Source organism: Cebus imitator, unplaced genomic scaffold, assembly GCF_001604975.1.
Source record: "Cebus imitator isolate Cc_AM_T3 unplaced genomic scaffold, Cebus_imitator-1.0 Scaffold322, whole genome shotgun sequence".
Taxonomy (NCBI): domain Eukaryota; kingdom Metazoa; phylum Chordata; class Mammalia; order Primates; family Cebidae; genus Cebus; species Cebus imitator.
In genome coordinates, this window is record NW_016107637.1 from 483,529 (window position 1) to 503,421 (window position 19,893).

Genomic DNA, 19,893 nt, shown 5'->3' on the forward strand with positions numbered 1-19,893 from the left:
AAAAAAAATAGTTGTACCATTTTATATTTCCACCAGCAGTATATAAGAATTCCAACTGATCCACAACCTGTGCTGTATTTGTGATGTTGTTAATTTTTCAATTTTCTGGTAATTGGGTGAGCAACTATGTTGAGCAACTATGTTGCTCAGGCTGGTCTTGAACTCCCAGGCTCAAGCAATAATACTGCCTTGGTGTCCCAAAGTCATTTTTTCAATTATGTCTTTTGATTGGAAAAGTATCTAATTTCAAAGTTTATCAATTGTTTTCTTTTATGGTTATTTTATATCCTGACCTCTAAGAAATCTTTGCTTACCTCAGTGCCCCAAAAGCATTCTCCTATTTTTTTTCTAGAAACTGTGATTATGGCTTTTCATTTACGTCTATGATTCACATCAAATTAATGTCTGTGTTTGGAGTGAGATAAGGACTTTGTTTAACGTTTTCCCATAGCGATATTCAGTTGTTCCAGCACCATTTGTTCAAAAAGAAGTTCCTTTTCCAGTGAATTGTTTTGGTCCCTCAGTTGAAACTTAACCATATAAGTAAGATCTGTTTCTGAATTTTATGTTCTGTTCCTTTGTTCTATTTGTGTATACTTACATCAGTGTCTCATTGTCTTGATTACTGTTGCTTTACAGTAAGTTGTTAAGTCAGGCAGAGTTAGTTCTTTAAACTTGTTCTTCATTTTCAAGATTGTTTTAGCTATGCTGGACGATTAAATTCTCACATAAAATTTCAAATCAGCTACTTCTTTAAAAGGGCCTACTCTCACTATAATAGGGATTGTGTTGAATCTACGCGTCATTTTGGGAAGAATGGACACCTAACCATATCAAGTCCTCTCTTAGCCATATTTTTAGACACATGTTTACACATACTTTATTTGCTGTTTCCGGTAGTTGATGTTTTCTGATGACAATGAAATGATATTTTAAATTTTCATTTCAATTATTTTTCCCCAGTATATGGAAATAAAATTGATTTTTATAAACTCACTTCATAACCTGCAAACTTGCTAAATTTACTTACTAGTTCTAGTAATTTTCATAAATTCCACAGAGTTTTCTGATTAAACAATATGTCATCTACAAATTCCACATTTTAATTCATTCCTTTTTGATGTTTGTGTCTTTTATTTCTGTTTTTTTTGAGGCAGGGTCTCGGTCTGCCACCCTCTGTCATCCAGGCTACAGTGCCGTGGCATGATCCTGGCTCACTACAACCTCAACCTCCTTGGCTCAAGTGATCCTCCCCCCTCAGCCTTTCAAGTAACAAATTATTATAAGCCAGGCTAGTGTGTGTGTGTGTGTGTGTGTGTGTGTGTGTGTGCGTGTTTGTACAGAAACAAGGTCTGTGTTGCCCAGGTTGGTCTTGAACTCCAGGCCTCAAATGATCCTCCTGCCTTGGCCTCCCAAAGTGCTGGGATTATAGGCGTGAGCCACCATTCTTGGTCCCTTTTATTATTCTTACTTTAATGCACTAAAACTTTCAGCTCAATGTCAAATAGACATGGTGAGAGTAGACATTCTTGCCTGATTGCTAAACTTAGGAAAAAGAGATTAAATGTTTCACCATTAAGCATGATGTTAGTTGCAGATTTTTTGTAGATGGCCTTTATCAGTTCAAGTAATTTGCCATCTACTTTTAGTTTGCCAACAGTTTTTCATAACGAATAGATTTAGAATTTTGTCAAATTATTTTTCTGCATCTGTAGAAATAATCCTGTGAATTTTCTCCTTTATTTTTTTTAATATGGTGAATTACATTTATTTCCGAATGCTTGCACTTCTGAAACAAACCTCACTTGTTATGACATATTGTTCCTTTAATATATTGCTGAATTCAATTTGCTAATATTTGGTTAAGAGTTTTCACATCTGTATTCATGAGGAATTTTTTTTTTTTAGACAGAATTTTGCTCTTGTTGCTCAGGCTGGAGTGCAATGGCGTGATTTCAGCTCACTGCAAACTCCGCCTCCCGGGTTCAAGCAATTCTCCTGCCTCAGCCTCCTGAGTAGCTGGGATTATAGGCATGCACCACCACACCAGGCTAATTTTTGTGTTTCTAGTAAGACGGGGTTTCTCCATGTTGGTCAGGCTGGTCTCGAACTCCTGAATTTCATGAGGAATATTTGTCTGCATTTACTTTTCTTGTAATATCTTTACTGGTTTTTTATATCAGTATTATACTGGTCGCCTAAAATGAGTCAGGAAGTGTTCGTATTATTTTCTCTATAGATGACAAAAATTGGCATTCATTGCTGATTTTTAAAAGCTCTGTTTTCTGAAATTGTTGGTGTAGAATTAATATTATTTCTTCCTTCCTTAAATGTTTGGTAGAATTCACCAGCAAAGACCATTTGGACCTGGAGTTTTCTTTGTGGGAAGAATTTTTATTGTAAATTTTATTTCTTTCATAGAATGGGGCTATTTGGGTTCTCTGTTTCTTCTTTTGTCAGTTTTGCTAGAGTTGCATTTTTAAGGAACTTGTCCATTTTATCTAAGTTGTCAAAATTTGCATAAAATTGTTTATAATGTTCCCCAGCTATTCCTGAATATTTTTCATGTAAACTTTAGAATGTGTCAATTTTCCCATGACAAAAGTGCTTCAACTCAGTTCCTCTATTTCTTAAGCAACCAGATCGACTACATATCCTAGTCTTTCTTATAATTAAATGTGGTCATATGATTGATTGAATTCTAGCCAATGAAATGTGAGTGGAAGTGATGTGTATCACTTCTAGGACTGGTCCCTAAAATCCTTCAATGTTTGGTCATTCATGTTCCTCTACCAACTGGAGGCAGATGAGCCTAGTCACCTTGGAAATGATGTGTTGAAAATAACAGAGACACAAGATTGAACAAATCTGAATGGGAGAGGGGAAGTAAAGAGGGAAAGGGAGAGAGAGAAAGAAAGGGAGAGAGAAAAACTGCCAATCAGGAATATCTATTTTGAACTTCACATAAGCTAAAACTAAATATCTACCATATTTTAGCCGTTATATATATATTGAGGAAAAACTCTATTTTTATTTTTATTGGAATCATTCTAAATGTATACATTAATTTAAGGAATTGATTTTGTTAAAATACCCTCTTCCTTTTCAAGAACAGGACATCATTTTCCATTTATTCTTATTGTGTTTTAGGTATCCAGTGGCATTAAAACTTTTTTCATACAGATCTTGCATGTTTCTTATTAAACATGTTGCAAGATATTTTATAATTTTTGCTACTTTTGTAGATGGAATCTTTTCTTTATCTTTTCTAACTCATTGTCATATAAGAAAGCTATTAATTTTTATATTTTAATTTTTACCCATTTATTGTACAAAGTCATCTTATTTGTAATAGTTCTTTAAAGTTTTTCAAGTGTATAATCATATCATATACAAATAACACAGCACTTTTGTCTCTTTATTTCTTCCCAATTCTTATATCTCTATTTTTTTGTGTGTGTGAAATTATAGTGGCTAATATCTCCAAAGTAATGTTAAATAAGACTGTTGAAAGGAGACATCATTTTCTTGCTGACAAATTTGTTGGGAATGCTTCAAATTGTTCATCATTATGCAAATAGATGGCATTTGCTTTGATATTGTCTCATTAAGGAAATATCTACCTATTTCTATTTTATCAAGAAGTTTTTAAAAATCAGGAATGGATGTTGAATTTTATCAAATGTGTTTTCGATATCTATACAGAAAATAGCATGATTTTTCCCTCTTTTGATGTACTATATTTATATGACATTTATATTAATATTACATTATTGATATTAACCTAAATTTGTTGATTTTCTAAAATTGAACCATCCTTGCATTTCTGGTATAAACTCCAAAGCTTTGTTACAGCAGTAAGTTATTTCCTTAATGTATGCCTATATTTTAAAGTATATTCCTAAAACAATTTTTTTACTTAGGATACTTGCACCCTCAATATTAATGTGAGCTGACTTATTGTGTTCTATTCTGTGCTTTCTTGTGTTTTGCTGTCAATGTTAAATAGTTTTCATGAAAATAACTGGAAGCTCTTCTTCCTCTATGCTCTGGAACCATTTACATAGCATTCAAGACATACATTTCTAAAAGGCTTTAAGGATTTGCCTGTGAATCTTTAAAGTATAGTGGTTTGGGGGAATATCTGCTTAACAATTTTCTTTGTTTATTTTATGCTATTTGGTCCTTTGAGATTTTCTTTCAGAAAAAGATAAATTTAATTCTGTCACATACTTGTTTAGACTGTAACACCTGCAGTGACTATGCCTCATGGTAAACTAATAGTTGATAAAGAGAAATTTCCCTTGATAGAGATATTCTAGGTAACAAATGGTAAAGGAATATCAGAATATCTTCATTTTGCAAGCCCTAGTGCAATAATGAGAAAATTGATCTAGTCAATGTTCTTCAATAACAGCTAATATCACAAAATGAGGACAACCAGACATTTAATTCCTCCTGATGGAAGTTCACAGTACTATCTGAATAATTCACTATACAATCAAGCCTCTAGATCTAACCTTGGTTGCCAGGAGCCAGTCTCCTGGACAACAGTGGAGAGGTTCCCAAGCCCTTCTTTTGCTCCTTGTGAGCCTCTCCCAGCCTGATCCCACCTTACACAGATGAGAAAACCGACTTGGCAAAGAATCACCTGCCTACTTTTCAGCTGTGGGCCCTTGGACAGGGAACTTAGTCTCTGAGCCTGATGTCATCTTACACAGTCAAAACAAACCATAATGCTTGCTCCAGTGGCCCCTGACATGTGCATTCTCACCAATGTTTGCTTCTCTTTTCAAAAAGAATAAAAAGACCCATCCTGGACCAATGTTCTCAGCTGGCCACGCCTTTTATTGGCTGGGGTATAGTCTGGGGTAAGCCCTTTCCCGCTGCCAGCCTCAGTGTTCCCATCTATCAAAGGAGTGTTTCTGGGAGCTTGATCATCACTGTCTTCTCTCTTGTAACTCTCTCCTGGGACCTGGGCAGTGTAAGCACCTGAACAAGTGATGGCAGACCCTTGGGCTTCTGAGCCCGCTGTCACCCTGTGCAGTCGGAGGCTGCCTGCTGGCACTGAGATTTCTGCAGGTCCTTGATCCAAGGTCCAGGAGTTAGTAAGCAGGGAAAACTCTATGAAACAGTCCTTGATTATCTCCTTCTGCTGCTTCTGAACCACCCAGGTCTGACCCCCTGGCCTTTCGATAGTTGAGCTACTCCCTGCTCCTTGCAGCCCAGAATGGAACCCCATCCTTCTCATAGCTGCCCCAGAGTGTCCAGCCTGCCCCCATCCAGAGCTCTCTGGCCCAGAGGACCAAGGCCAAGTGCTTCAGCCTGGTTGCTGTCCACTCAGGGACTCCTGCCAGGACCTCTGGACTCCTAGGCCCTGTATGGAGATCCCAGACCCTCCATGTCCAGCCATCCTCTACCCCTTTGCTCAGGCTGTTCTGCTTACCTGCCACAGGTACCCTGAAGAGAATAACGTTTGACCTTCAAAGACTGCTCAGGTGCTTCTCTCCTCCACCTCCTCTAGGAAGTCTCCCCTGACTGCCCTATTCACAATGACCTCCACCTCCACTGAGTTCCCTGTGTATCTTACTCTGTGTATGTCTCAGTTACTAGTGAGGGCCATGAGGGTGGGGACAGGGCCTGACTCAGCCCAGGGGCCTGGGAGGCAGGTTGGGCCAGAACTAGGTTTAAATTGCACATCAGCCAACTTAAAGCATTTTGACCTCTCTGAGCTGTAGTTTCTCATCTGTACAATGGGAATGATATCAATTATCTGTTCCAGAAGTACAACTCCTTTTGACTGGAAGGAGAAATTTGGAGAGCTCAGAGCCCAGAGCCCAGAGCCCCAAGCCCCAAGCCTGGCGTCGGATATTAATCTACTAATTCTCACCCGGTCACGGAACTTTACAGCTGCTTTCTGAGAAATCTCCTTACTGACTAAATCTGCCTTAGTCCTCACTTTTTTTCCAAGAAAGGGAGGGGCCATTTCACCCTGGCATGGGGAACCAGAAACTAGGGAGACCTGGCTGTGGGTCCTGATTGGACCTGGGTGAACCCAGAAGGAAGTGCCGAGTCTGGGAGCTTCCCCTGCTTGTGCCCAGGGAGTCAGGGTGGGATGGGCTTCCGAGCTGCCCTAAATGTCCTAGCCGGAAGACATGTGCTCTGTCACTTACAAAATATCCACAGGCCTGTGCTGGGTGCTGCAGACTCTGGGGGAGTTCCTCAGGAAGCCCGCAGACTGCCAGAGATGATGCTCCCCAGTACCATCTAGGGACACCCAGGGTCTGTAGGACACCCAGGAGCCCCTGGCCTAACCTGGAGCCTAGGAGGGTGGAGTGCTGGGTTCTCGGGGTTGACTGGGGTCAGGGGGTGGAGGAAGGAGGAGGCTAGCACTAGGAGGTACTGAGGGTGGGGCTGGCTGCCAGGGCTGGAGATCTGTGCCGCTGCACGGGGCTCTGCGTTTAGAACGGTTTAGTACTCTGCAGGCATCACCCTGAAATGCTTAATAATTTTTTAACAGGGAGCTCTACATTTTCATCTTACGCTGGATCTCATAAATTATGTACCAGCCTTGCAGGGAATCGGGGTGAGCCTGTCACCAAAGGGGGTTGGGAAAATAGCCTCCCACAAAGAAAGGGCAGAATTTGGGGTCAGGAGTAAGTCCTGGACAAGTGAGTATGACCCTGGACCAGTCCCATTCCTCTGAGAGGCTGCTTCCCCTGAGGATCAGTGAGGGCCAATCAGATGGAGAGGTTTAAAAGCACTGGAATGGGGTAGGGGAGGGGAGAATAGGCGAGTTCAGCACTGAGGCAGTTCCTGGCTCCTTTTCTGCCCCTCCCATTGTCCCGTCTCTCCTGGGCCCTGCTGAGAGCGAATCTAATTATAGAATCCTATGGAATGTGCTGAGGGTGCCAATAGTTTCCTTGTTCTCCCTGCAAACACCCTATTTCCATCATTCTGGGGTCTTCGTACCTCTGAGGAGCTGGTCGCCATCCTGAAGGAACTCCAGTCCCCTACAGGGCGGTGGGACAGTGCCCCTCCCCCTGCCTAGCTCATAGCTGCCCTTTCACAGAAAACCAAGCTGTTTCATGGTCTGCCCCTGCCTGGGTACGATGCCGTGGCCCAAGGCCCTGTCGTCCTGAGACTAGTCTCAGCAAGCTTTAGTAGGATGCCCCCTCCCCTCTGCTTCACCCAGCCAGAGACCCTGTGTCCCTAGGCTGCCTTACAGGGCCACAGGTCCCAGAGCAGTGACCCTGGAAACCCTGAAGAACTAGGGGATGCCCAGGCCCTGATGTGTGCCCCCAACAAAAGCCATCTAGGGCCCATTCTACACTCAGACACAGGCCTGTGTGCCCGAGCAGGTAGAAGCGGGGTGGGTGAACGCAAAGGGTCCCCGTAGGAAAAGGGTCTGCCATGAGAAACTAGCCCAACTGGAATCTAAGCTCCAGCCCAATATCTGAAACCGCTCCCCCCCATCACTACCAGGTTGCAGGGCTGTTTGTGAAGCACGCAGCCTCCTCCACCTGACGCAGACCCCAGTGGTACTCCTCATCCTCCTGCAAACCTGCTTCTCCTTCTGCCCCCATCTCCAAGGCGCCCTCCATCCCTCAGCACCAAAGCCAGGAATCTGGACATGCACCTACACCCCTCCCTCTGGGTGCTGGGTCTCCTCTACTCTTCCCTAACCAGCTGTCACCCAGGAGGCTGCCCTGCATGGGCAAGCTCTGTGGTTTCCAGCTGGGTTTGGCCAACGGGAGGTACCATCTCCAAGAGGAGATAGGGAGGCAGGAGTGAGGTTGGGGTATCTGCTCCAGGACCCCTCCTTCCAGGCCATGGGTAGGCTGGTCCCTCCTGTCAAGCGCCTTCTCCCACAACCACCCTGTCTAGTTCTGGCGGCCTTGCCCTACCTCTGCCTGGGGGTGGTGGCATCTCCCACACGCGACCAGCCCAGGTGCTGTGCCATCCCTTGTTAGCGTCCCTTAACATGTCCTGGCTTTGGTCAGCAGTACCTTGGTTATTCTCCTCCATCCCCAGCTGGAGTGCACCATCTGCTTCCTGCCAGGGCCCTGCGGGAAACACCTTCTCCCCCCACCCACCCTCACCAAGAAATACCCAGTCCTCTCGATTCTCCCTCCTAGGTGACCCCCAGCCTACCTTCTCCTGTCTCCACAGGTGCCATCTAATCACCCTGGATCTCCTACCAGGTCTCTCCACTCCACCCTGGATCCCCCGCCTCACCCTTCACAAGCAGCCATGGGGGGCTCCTTCAAATGCAACTCTTCAAAGAAATATTTTTAATATTAAATACATTTTATCATGAAAGCAATACTTGCTTATTGAGCAAAATGTCAAACACTACAGACAGGTATAAAATGAGAAGTAGAAATGCCCTCCCCATTCCCCATCCTTACTCCCAGGGTCCCTCTCCTCAAAGCCACCAGGTTCTGGCTCCTTGTGGGTCCCGCCATGCACCTTCCCTCCATACATGCACATATCAATGTGCATCTCTTTTATTCATGCAGTGGATTTGGATCACACATATAACAACCTTGTGACAACGTTTTCGCTTGTAACCTATCTTGGAGAACTTCACATGTCCAGACACGTAGATTTAACTCCTTTTCGATGGCTGCCTAGTATTTCGTGATACCGATCTACCAGTTTGCCCATCCATTGCCCTGTGAATGAGGATTCAGTTGTTTTCACACTTTGGTTGGCTACCAACAGTGCCGCCACTGGAATTCTGTCCAGGTAACACTCTGCCTGTGGACATTCCTGCAGGGTTGACTTGCTGGGTCAAAGGGTATATGCACATAGCATTTGAAGGATTTGTCAAATTGTCCCCCTAAAACCCTGCTCCAATCTACACTTGCACCAACAGAATATAGAAGGGTGTCTATTTCCCCACATCTTTGTCAACACTGGGTTTTAAGAAGATAATCTGATCATGCAAATTTCCTGCTTAAAACCCCTCACGCCTCAAGGAGTTGGAGCATAACTTTCACCCTTCAGCATGGGCTCTGCATAGCGACCTTCTTCCAAAGAGTGCGGCGTGGAAAGGGAGGGGAAAGAGTAACTTGAGGGTTACAAGGGAGAAGCCTGACAACATCACCTCAGCCAGGTGACCAAGGTCAGTGGCAACAGGGGTAGGTCTCGGTGATAGTGCACACCTTTGTTACGATGGCATAAAAATCACCATTTGCTTCTGTGGTCTTCCTCCCCAAAACCCATAACCGCAGTCTAGTCATGAGAAATCATGGGACAAATTCAAACTGAGGGACAGTCTCCTCAAAACTGTCAAGGTCATCAAAGACAGGGAAAGTCTGAGAAACTGTCACAGCCAGTAGGAGCCTAGGGAGACAGGCTGACCGAACGCAATGTGGGGTCCTCGACGGGGTCCCGGCCCCAGAAGGACATTCAGGAAAAAACAAAGGAGATCTGAATCAAGCACAGACTTCAGTTAATGCGAACGGCCTGGTGTGGGTTCAATCATTGTAACGAATATACTCACACTCAAGTAAGATGTTAATATTAGGGGAAATCATGTACAGATACTCTATACAAACTTGGCATTATCTTCTGAAACTTTAAATCTGTTCTAGAATATACAGTTAAACAAAATCTCACATCAGAGCAAGCCTCGCACAGGCACGCAGTGGCCTCTGCGACCGGGCCCTGCCCTCCTGTTGTGTGGCATCTCCTCCTCTCCCTTCTAGGTACCTCCCATTCCCACCACATCTGCAAGTCAAAATTTCTAGAAAGCACCATGATGTTCAATTCTCTGGGCTGCTGAAAATTATGCGCACCCCACCGCCACCCATGAACACTTCCTACTCAAGGTCAGAGGTCAAAATCCAAGTGCAAGGAGGCTTCTCTAAAGAGCTCTCCTCTCGCCCTGACCCCGCCCGTGCCGGCTCAGTGTCCAGTCACTAGGACCTCCAGAACTGCTTGCCCCAGCTTCTCAAGGGGGTGGCGTGGAAAATGGATGTGAGACCTTAGTTTCCTGTGACTGCTGTCACAAATTCTTTCAGACAGAGTGGACTCAAAAGCAGCAGAATTCCTTTCTCTCAACGTGGCAGGTCTGGAGCAGAAACAAGGTGTGCGCAGCGCGGTGCCCCCTCTGGAGGCGCTGAGGGAGGTTCTCGTCCTGCCTCTTTGGCTTCCCTGGCTGTGGTGGCCACGTCACTCCCATTTCTGCGTCTTTACATTGCCTTCTTCTCTAGGTGTGTCTCTCTCCTTCGGCCTCACTCCCTTTTTAATTTTTTTTGAGACAGGGTCTTGCTCTGTTGCCCAGGCTGCCATGCAGTGGCAGTGAGCCACTGTAACCTCTGCCTCCCGAATTCAAGTCATCCTCCCACTTCAGCCTCCTGAGTAGCTAGGACTATAGGCATGTGCCACCACGTCTGGCTAATTTTTTGTATTTTTCTATAGAGATGGGGTCTCACTCTGTTGCCCAGGCCGGTCTTGAACTCCTGGGCTCAAGCAGTCCTCCTGCCTTGGCCTTCCACAGTGCTGGGATAAAAATCACCTTCTGTGGGCCACTGCACCCAGCCCTGCCTTATTCTTGTACAGACACTTGCCACTGGATTTAGGGCACACATGACTAGTACAGGATGATCTCTTCATCTCAAATCCCTAATGACATCTACAAAGAATTTCTTTCCAAACAAGGCAATATTTACGGGTTCTGGGGCTTAGGACATGGACTTATTCTTTTGGGGCCAGCCATCCCACCCCCCACAGAGCACAGTGTGTCTGGCTCCAAAGGTCCCTTCCTGGCTCTCCATGCAGACGGTTCCTCTTCTCCGTGGGTTAGCTGGTCCTTTCTCCGAGTGGAGCTGGGGGCTTGGGGACTGGCCACTGAAGGTTTGCAGCTCACAGAAGCAGTCTGTGGGCACCGTCCCAGACTCAGGATCGCCATGCTGGCTGCAACATAAATGGGCCCTGTTGCAGGTGGGGTGGTCCTGGAGCAGATCTTCAGACAGACTTTGACATGGACAGGACATTTACTAGAAACGTCAACACCTGGGGAAGAGATAGGGAGCAAGCAGGATTTGGCAGAGAGAAGTTGAACAGTGACGCAGGTCCAAACGAGTCTTAGCCATCCCTGGAGCCCGTGTGGCCCATCTAAATTATCCCATGGGAGGCCAAAATGTCTGCACCTTCGCATCCTAGCCGTGATCCGTCACCAGGCAGCCCTTCGTTACATGAGGGCGATGACAGCTCCTAACTCCTAGGTCAGAAGGGTTAAGTGAAATGCCTTGGGTGCTCACAGCTGCCATCCACAGCCACCCCTGAAAGCAGTTTTATGCTTATCTTCCCTTTACAGAAGGGAAAAGCCAGTCTCAGAGATGATGAGCAACTTCCCAAGGCCACCCAGCTAGCAACAGCAGAGCCAGGACTTAACCCAAGGTATGCCTGATGCAGAGCCTGAGACCCTGAGAGCCGCTGGGGGAACCCAGTAGCCCAGCAGGTGCCTGGCTCCACACCCAGCTTCCCCAAGCCCTGCACCCCGTGCCCTGTGCAGCTTCCTCCCAGCCACTTCCCATCCCCACGCTCCAAGCCCCAGGGCCCTCTGTGCCTCAGGGGACCCCACCCGGGGACTGCCTGGCCTCCCTCCCTTCCCACTACTCTCAAAACCAGTCCTCCAGCCTCCCGGGATTCTCACGATTCTCCAAGCATGGCCCTCACCTCTCTGCCCCCATGCCCTCTGTCCCCACACCTTCCTTCTCCTTGACTTGCCTTTTAAAGTGGTACAAATAGGCCCAGTCAGATGTGACCTTCACAAAACCCTTCCGACTGGCACTCCCCCTGCCTCTGTCTCCCAGAAGACTCGTTTCTATCTCAATCACGGCTGAGTTGCCTTGAGTCTGATATGAATCTGCTTTCCCCAGCAAACGAAAACTTCCAGGAGGGGAGAAAGTACAACTTACAGCTCTCACTCAGGCAGCCGCATGACCAGGGACTGGCCACTTCCTCTTTTCTGAACCTTAGTTCGCTTATCTGTAAAATGAAACTGACAGGGCACATTGCCCGGCACAAAAAAGGTGCTCAGTAAATGCTGCGTCTCAGTCTTTAGCCCACGTGCAACTTTGTATCTCCAGGGCTGCAAGCACTCCCTGCTCAGCTGTCCCCTTTGCTTTTAATTGTCTGTTTCCTCCACACTCCTTACCCTAGTCCTCAGTTTCCCCTCTGTTAGATAGACTGTCATTGCCATTCCACGCATCAGGCTGTGTGGGGACTTGCTGGGGTTTGGCCCAGCAGAGGCTTTGTGGGCACATTGCTTCCTTTTTTTGCCCTTCCAACTGTCTGCCCTTTCCATTCCTGCAACGGATGGGCTGGAAGCCAGCTGGGCCAGGCACCTAGGCTCACCATGTGGCGTCGGCCTCAGGCATTCCTCCCAGGGCTGCAGCCGCTCTTCACCCCTAGGAGCAATTGCCAGGTGCTGGCAGGGGTGGGAGGCAGCCCTAAGGACGTAGCTCTGCCCTTGACTGCAAATGGAGGCTGAGGCTGCTGTTGCCCGCTGACGGTCTGTCCTGTCGCTGAGGCCCTGGCCACAGACCCCCTCTCTTCCTCCTCCCACAGTCCCACCCATAGCCTGAGTCCTGGGGTTCAGTCTGCTCAAGTCTGCTCTGGCAGGCAAAGCAGAGCTCCCCTGTCCAGGAAGCCGAGCCACCACCAGGCTCTGTGGCCCTGGCAGGTCCTGCCAGTGTCTAGGAGGTGACCAGGACCTGTTCTGACAGCCCAAGAAGCTGGAGCACAAATACCTGTTCCTGATCCTGCCACCTGCAGCTTGGAGGTTCAGAGCAGTGACCCTGAAGCCAGCCTTAGCCACAGTTGCTATCTCTGGGCGAGTTATTTAACCCTCCGTGCCTCTGCTTCTTCATCTGTAAAGTGGAATAACAGTGTCTACCCCGCAGGGTTGGTGTGTGGACTAAATGAGGTAAGACACAGGTGGCTCTCGGGACAACAGAGCCCCGGGAAGCACTTCATGAGGATTAGCCATTGTTATTTCACCTGCGTCCTGTGTGGAGGGAGGGCAGGAACTGCGGTCCCCACTGGCAGTAAGGAAACCAAGGCCCAGAAAGGGCCCATGACTGTGGCCGGGCCGCACTGGCCTCTGTTTCCTAGGCTGCCGCAGCGTGCACCACTCCAGCTCTCTGCCTCAAGGTCCTCTGGGCTTCATGGGCACCTCCTGTGTGCTGAGCGCTACAGGGTCTGCCCAGCCCAGACTGGACAGCTCTGAGGCCATTGGAGGAGAGCTTGGGCTTCACTGCATGCAGGTGGTTTACATTCAAGCCGCAGTCTGGGTGTGGCGGCTCACGCTGTAATCCAAGTACTATGGGAAACCAAGACAAGAGGATCTCTTGAGGTCGGGAGTTTGAGGCCAGCCTGGGCAACATAGCAAGACCCCATCTCTACAAACAATAAAAAAAATTTTTAGCTGGGTGTGGTGGTGCTTGCCTGCAGTCCTAGCTACTCAGGAGGCTGGGGCAGGAGGAGCATTTGAGCCCAGGAGAGGTCGGGACATTCAGATAAGGTCACACAGCTGACACACGGCAGCCAGGTCCTCACCCTGCCTGGCTTGAGCCCTTTGCCCTACATTGGTTCCCAAACATAAATGTCTCAAGGACACTGGAACACAGCCCACCAGCTGGCCGCCCACTTGCCTTGGGACTTTTAGGAAGACACCCAAGGCTCAGGTGCCTGTTCCTCTGCTGAGAATCGCCCTCCGGCCATGACTCCCAACCTCAGTTCTAGGCCCTGCCTTGCCCTGCATAGCCACCAGGCCACCGTGTCACCCACCTTAGCACAACATAGAATAAGTCTTGGTAACCTCAAAGAGTGCTGCCACCACTGATGATTACAGAGGGGCAGGAACATAATTTGGAATACGGATTTGGGTTGTTTTTTGGGGGCTGCATTTCTCCTCTTCTCTTCCTCTTTGAAGCAGGGGTCTGCTCTCTGACTTGGCGGGCTGTGCAGGGCCCCCAGCAGAAATTGTGCTAGACCCTGCCCGTCCTGGCTGGGATTTCTAAGGCTCCTTCGGAAAATGATGCTTGTGATGGGGGCCTTGGGAGGAAAACTCAGGAGGGAGGAGGAAGGAGATTTCCTTGAGCGAAAAGACAGCAGCCCTCGCTTGGGGTGGTGGTCACCTGGGCCCTGAAATAGCAGGGCCTCAGGCAGGCATGGCCACTCAGTTCCAGACCCTCCCGAGACTCGAGGTCTCACTGGGCCCTGGCTGAGGTCTCAGAGCCATGAGTCGTGCCAGCACCAGGGGCTGGGAACAGGAAGGCTGGTGACTGGTGTGTCCTCCCCTGGGCCTTCACCTGAGACTCAGGGGCCCTCTGTCACCACCTCAGACAGATCGATTCTTAGAAAAAGCAGGACACCAGCACCACTCACACACCTGGGCATGTGGCTCAGGCGGCAGGCAGCTTTACCTCCCCTCCACGGAGGGGCAGCCCCTGCCCCGCGGTCATGGGGAAGCACTGCCACATCCGACAGGCATGCCTGTACCCCGCCTGTGCCCACGCCAGGCCCTGTGAGGCCCAGCTTCTGCTTCTGCCCCTCATGTTTCCTCAGGCAACAGCCTCTGCCCTCTTCGGGCACCCACCCCATGCTTCCCCTGTCTTATTCCACGAGGGTCCCCACCGCTCCCTCCACTTTACCTCTATAGAGAGGCTCCTCACCCCAGTTCCTTGGAGTGTGCACTGCCTACTTTGGGGTACTCTGGGAGGACTCCCATGGTCTTAGGGAGCAGTCCATGAATGAAGAAGCCAGGAGTGAGGCCCAGCCACAGCTGTGGTCCCACAACACCAGCCCCACCTCTCGGCCTGGTTTCTTTAAGAGCAAGGAGCTCCTGCTGCCCCCCCCCACCTCAGCCGGGTAATTAACAGGCTCCTCAGGGGCGCTGGAGGAAGCAGCTTCAGCAGGTGCAGGAGCCCAGCCTCTCCCCAGCCCCCACCTGGTTATCAGCCTGGAGTTGCATCCCGGCCTCAGGGAAAGTCGCTTCAATAATTTATTCGGACGTTATCACAAACCCACTCCCGGCGCGGTGGGAAGTGAAGGAGGGAAGGCACCGCGGCTGGAATGCCAAGCAGGGCAGCAGCCTCACCTGGCAGGGGTGCGGGTGCCGGGAATGCTGGGGGAGGGCTGGGCCTCCGATCCCAGGGACTGTCCACCTCTTCTCCCCGGGCTCATCTGTAAAATGGCCAAGGGAATACCCCAGCCCTCCCTCTCTTCTTTCCTTCCACCATGCCAGGCACAAACATGGGCACTCAAGGTAGAACCTGGAAAAAGACAAGTCCCTGTTCTCATGGGGCTTTGAGATTTTGAGTGGACAAAAAGCACTCACTGAGATAATTTATGAAGCCACTGAAACAGGGTAGTGATGGGACAGTGACCCGGGACAGGGAGCCGTCTCAGCCAAGGCTGGCCAGCCAGGGCCAAGGGGAGGCTGAGCTGAGACTGAAGAGGAGTGGAAGATGTGGGGGGAGAGTGTGGGACAGACACAGCAAATGCCCATCCAGAATCGGGAAGACACTGAGACAGATCCTTAGGGCCCTGTAGGCCTGGTGAGGGTTGCATTTCCATTCGAAATGCGATGGGAAGTCATTGCCAGATGTAATGCAGAGGAGAGGCACCTTGCCCCTCTTAACATGTCTGAGGATTGAATGAATGAATGAGGAGGAAGAATTGTGTGCATGACTGGGTCCAGCCACACAGACGTAGCAGTGTTGTCATCATCACTGTGACGAACGCCACTGCGACTAAATCTTTGCCCACCTCTTTGGTTATTTTGGCAGAATACACTCCTAGAAGTGGCAATAACAATGACTCATGGGACATGAGACAGTCCTTGGTGTCATAGGGAGAGTTGGGAGAGGGTGGGGAACAGGATGCTTCTTGCAGAAGGCAGGGCTACCCAGACAAGGAAGAGGGACCCCCAGACAAGGAAGAGGGACCCCCAGGCAGTCGGGTGAGTCACGGCTGGAGAGTGGCAGACTTTCAGTCTTCACGGAGGCCTGGGACACGGCTGCTCCAGACGGCCGCATGTTGGGGTGCCAGCTCTGCATCAGTGTCTCTGAGGGCCAGCCATCTGTCTCAGGCCCCCCCCATCACTATCATCTACACTGTAGCATCCCTCCAGCACCCCCACACTGAGCTCCTGCTTTCCTTCCAGGGCCTTGTCACCTGGGCCCTGCAGCTCCAGAACAGAGGAGAGGCTGGATGCCAGCTCCAAGTGGGGCCTCCTCCACAAGGACTGGGGCCTTCTCCCCTCAGGACGGCGCCTGTCAGGGAGAATGAGGCAGACCCACTGTCCCCAGGTGTTTGTTCATCTCTCTCTTTCTATGGCCAAGCCCAGGCAAGGAGCAGGTGCTGAGACCTTAGCCCGAGGGCCTGCATAGATGAATGAGGGTCCCAGGCAGCCCCACTGCCTAGGCCGTGCCACAGCATCGTGTCCAGCTCTAGGTCCGAAGTGAATAGTTAAGGTCCACTGTGGTCATCCTCTGGACTCCTTAGCTAAGTCTGTCAGTCCGTTTCCTCATCTGTAAAATGGGAATAATGATCGTACCTTCCTCAGAGAATTGAGATCATCAATGTTAATAAATAAATGATAGCATTTATTATAATAGTAACAGCTAACACGTTTTAAACACTTACAATGTGCTAGGCACTGTTCTACATACAATTGAAATAATCTCTGCACAGGGCACAGCATGAAGCCTGGTCCTCAGTAGGTGCTTAATAAGTGATGCATGTATGAGCTGAATGAATCGAGGCAACATCCCCGATTCCCGGGGACAAGCTGCCAACTCTTAGGTGAACATGCGCGGCCTACTGCGCGCCAGGCCTCAGGCTAGGTATTGTGGATCCGCCTTCCCTCCCACTTGGATGGCAGGGATGCTGCTGCAGGCTGTGGGGTGTGGAATATAAAGAGAGACGCCTGGGGCTGCTGTAAGATGTGTCATTATCATTTTAGCCTGTCTTCCCCACCAGGATCGGCTCTCCACAGACAACTGACCACATCATCTGATAGCGGCTGGGCCCCGAGCATGTCGCCTTGGGTGCAGCAGAAGGGGAGGAGAGTCTAATTTGCTCTGAATACAGCTCACTGGCAGCCTGGCACACACTCTGATCAAATATTTAGGTCCTCAGGAGCCCTGCCTGCAATATTAATGCAACAGGCCGGAGGCATTGGCTGCAGCCACGCCGAAGGCTGGGGTTTCAATAACGAGGGAGGGCTTTCCTCAGCGAAACATGAGCTGATCTGGTCCACGAGTAGGACAAAAGCACCACGGAAAAACACCTCAGATGCTTCCCCTGCGCCCCCAGCACGCGCGTTCTGCACTCGTCCACTGCGGTCATCAACATGCACTGCTGGAAGGCCTGCAGAGACTTTTCAGAAGTTTGTACAACTTCTTCCCCTGGGTCTTTCCTTTCTGGAAATCTGGACGAAGGAAATAATCAGAAATGTGGGAGGTGTTGTGTTTAAGAATACTCATTTATTTATAAAAATAAAAGATTAGAAATATCAACAATTCTAAACAACGAGATGGGTTCAGGAAATGATAGCACATCCTCTTTGCAAAGTTGTCATGTAGTCATTAGAAATCACGTTTACAAACAGTTTTAACGGCATAATCCATTATCATAATATTTTTATTTTATTTTATTTTATTTATTTATATTTGAGAGGGAGTCTCACTCTGTCGCCAGGCTGGAGTGCGGTGGCATGGTCTCAGCTCACTGCAACCTCCAACTCCCTGATTCAAACTGTTCTACAGGCACGCGCAATCACGCTCAGCTCATTTTTGTATTTTTAGTGGGGACAGAGTTTCACCATGTTGGCCAGGATGGTCTCGATCTCCTGACCTCGTGATCCGCCCGCCTCAGCCTCCCAAAGTGCTGGGATTACAGGTGTGAGCCACGGCACCTGGCTTCATTCAACAAATATTTATTGAGTGCTTACAATGTGCCAAGTACTGGGCTAGGCTTTGAGATACAAAGATGGATAAGACAGAAATCTTTACCCCATTGAGCTTCAGCAGGGGATGATAAACAACAGACACAGCACGTGAATCACCTGGGCAGCTGTTAGGAGGCTCTGACTGAGAGTGAAGGGAAAAGGAGAGTGTGCTAAGGAGACGGGGTGTGCGACGCTGGGGAGGCAGGGTGCAGTTCTGAAGATAGTGGTGGGTGGGCCCGGCAGAGATCCACATAGAATATCCCAGGATGTCCCTGAGGTGGGAGCATGCAGCAGGTACCAGGAGCCACCAGGAAGCCAGTGAGATGGGAGCAGAGTTTGTCGGGTGGCAGTGGGGTGGGTTTCAGCTGAGAGCCACAGTCAGGAGCGGGCAGGGGGTCACGCAGGGGAGCCGGGATCTGACAGCTCACTCTGGCAGCCACAGAGCTGAGAGGGGACCACAGGGGCCTCAGGCAGAAGCTGGGAGAAAGAGGGCAGAGGGTCCAGGCCTGGGAGTGGTGCTGGGGCCCAGGAAGGAGCTGTGGTTGATGCTAGAATCTGAAGGGGGAGCCCCCAGACGTGGTGGATGGCTGTGGGCGGGAGAGACAGAGGATTCTAGGATAATCCCAAGGTTTCTGGCTTGAGCAACTGGAAGGCAAAGCTGTCCCTGCAGATGGACTAGGAGATGAGGAAGGGGATGAGTGTATTTAAAAATGAAACAAGGCACAGAGAAAGAGAAGCGTTTGATGTGCAAAGCTCCAGGGGCGACAGGAGTCCAGAGAGGAGCAGGCCCAAGTGCATGTGGGCTGGTGGGGGCACTGTGGGGGGGATCTGGGGGCCCCAGCCCTGTTGAATAATGGAGGAGGCCGGGCCTTTGATGGTGAGCAGCTGCCAGCAGCCGGCCGGGCAGGGGAAACAGTTCTGCGCTGGGCCACTCCAGGACGCCCAGGGGACACACACTCTTACCCCCTCCACTGTCCGCCAGGCAGCCTTCCTCTGCTCCAACAGAAGTAGCGCTGTGACTATTCTAGAGGCTCGGAGCCTCTCTAATACAGATTCCACTCGGGCAGGACTTCCCACTACAGCTTTCCTGCCAGATGCCCCCCCAGCTGTGCCCTCACACTTTAGGGACAGGGAGAGCAGGGTGGGGACAGGAGGAGGGGAGCCCTTCCATGGGGGGGTAAAGGAAGTCAATTTCCTGTACTGTTATTCTGCCCATCCTCCACCCCAGGCTTCCTGGAGACTCTGCCCAGGTAAAACCCTCCTCTGCCCTTGATCAGAATGGAGAGGGGCCGGCAGCAGCCCTGGACTTCAGGGAGGAAGCCTGACTCAGTCTTTTGTTATTAACTTGTGGCTTAACCTGCACCTTGCAAATCTTATGCGTTCACCATCCCCCACCCAACCATTCCCAGCTCACCTGTCTAGCCACATAGCCAAGACCCAGACAGAGCGGATTTGGACACTGCTTTGCCACCTCCTAGCTTGTGGCTGGAATACGCTTCTTGCCCTCTCTGAGTCTCAGCCCCCCACCCCTCTGCTGCTGGAAAAAGGGGGTATTGATCTGCATCTACCTAGTGGTGGCTGTGGTGGGCATCACAGGACACTTTTGGTGTGCCATTGCCCTGTCCGGGTGGAAAAGCCAGCTTCCTCTGTAGCATCCCTGGTCCCCTCCCCAGTACCTCCCCCCTCCTCACTAAACCTGCCCTCAAGCAAAGATGGAAAGGAGAGTGGCAGGAAAACCAGGAAACCACCCAGGCTGCTGCCTCCCCTTGGGACACACAAAGCACTGCCCCTCCTCGAAGGGCAAGAGGGAGCAATCCAGGCTGAGGCTGAAAGCAGGTAAATCTCAGGTGGAATTTTAGGTAACAGTCGACAGGACAGTCAGAAGTATTCACTGAGTTGTGTTCCTGGCGAGGAAAAGG

The 19,893-nt window shown here is 49.6% G+C and overlaps 1 long non-coding RNA gene across 2 annotated transcripts in view; it reads left to right on the forward strand.

Annotated features, from left to right (window-relative positions):
• The window catches only part of LOC119467720, a 31,285-nt gene extending 26,456 nt beyond the window's left edge, over positions 1 to 4,829 (forward strand). For both annotated transcript variants that reach the window (XR_005196316.1, XR_005196317.1), the window contains one exon: positions 4,418 to 4,829. This is a non-coding gene — a long non-coding RNA (uncharacterized LOC119467720). The remainder of the gene's footprint in view (positions 1 to 4,417) is intronic.
• The last annotated feature ends 15,064 nt before the right edge of the window (positions 4,830 to 19,893 follow it).